Consider the following 1,459-nt stretch of genomic DNA (forward strand, 5'->3'; position numbering starts at 1 on the left):
TTATTTTAAGAGATCTATCTTATTGTCTCTTGCATATTTTATATTGCTCTTTAATAAAGAAAAATAACTTCTTATCCAATTACTCGATTAATCTATGGAATAATCTGTAGAATACTCGATTACTAAAATAATTGATAGCTACAGCCCTACATTGTAATATGTTTTCATTATTGATAATAATAAAAAACATTATTGATAATTGAGAAACAATAGTAATTTATAATAACTTAAGCGTATTCAAATTCAGCATAATCATATTTCACAATATTACAGTTTTGAATTTTTGATTAAATAAATGCAGCCTTGGTGAGCATAAGAGATTTAAAAAAATCGTACTTACTCCAGACTTTCGATTGGTAGTTTATACCTTTTTGTGAACATTCTAATAATCCATTTTGTACCATTTGTACTACACAATTAAATTACAATTTTTTTCTTCAAAATGCATTGTCAGCGACTTGATGAGAAAATCCAATTTGCGGTTTTAATGAAATTGTGTTCTTTTAAAGGTAGACTTTATTAAAATATCACATTTAGTGCCTTTTGTCTGGCTTGTTTGCAATTGTGCACCTGTCAGTCTCCAGCAGCATCCTTTCAATCGCTCCAGAACCTAATGGATGGAAGGAAACAGACGGGCTTGTGTCTCAGCCAATCAACGATCTCCATTTCTCTCCATCGGTAAATATCTGCGCTCTGATTGGTCGTCAAGGGCGGAGCTGCGCCATCCTCAGCGGCCGTCTTTTTCTGTCAGTCGATGAGAGGAGACGCAAGACCAATGAAGTGAAAATAGCAGAATTGAGCTACGACGCTTGGATAAAGATATGAATATATAAGCTCCTAAACACAAACACACAAGGTATGGTGTTTTTTGCATTTACGGTGTGAAATGTAATCGTGTTTCCATTCCAATGCGCTTTTGTGAAACCGCCTAAAATTGACGAAGAAGCCGTGAGGAAGGCCAGACCACCAGCACAGATTGTGTTTGGTTGTCTGTTGATAACGAACACAACACAACATGTTTGGCTTCAAATTGTCCCTTGCATAATTACAAATATTTTCTGTTGTCTAAATGTTTGCCATCGGCGTTCTTGGTTCACGAAGCAGAATAAATGTAATTTACATGTAGCTGTAATGGAGATAGATGTCTGCGGTGATTATAACAACAATGTAATAGTGGCTGTGCTCAAAACCGAGTGTGCTGTCTATCTAGACGGCATTTGTGGGCATCACTGCTCTACACTGAAATTCTGCGCATGACGTAAATATTGAAAAAATGTGGTTTACTTGGGCAGCCCACGCGCTTTTGAGACACATCTACTTCTGACACAGATCATCACTATCAAGCATCAATGTTACTATATTTTACCTCCAGGAAATTGGATGATTTTGTATTCTGCATGGCAACAATCGCATCCTCCTCCTGTGTCTAAACAGGGTAAGTTGTGACAGGATTTTTTTT

This window comes from Sinocyclocheilus grahami, unplaced genomic scaffold (genome assembly GCF_001515645.1).
Source record: "Sinocyclocheilus grahami isolate Dianchi unplaced genomic scaffold, SAMN03320097.WGS_v1.1 scaffold32.1, whole genome shotgun sequence".
Taxonomy (NCBI): domain Eukaryota; kingdom Metazoa; phylum Chordata; class Actinopteri; order Cypriniformes; family Cyprinidae; genus Sinocyclocheilus; species Sinocyclocheilus grahami.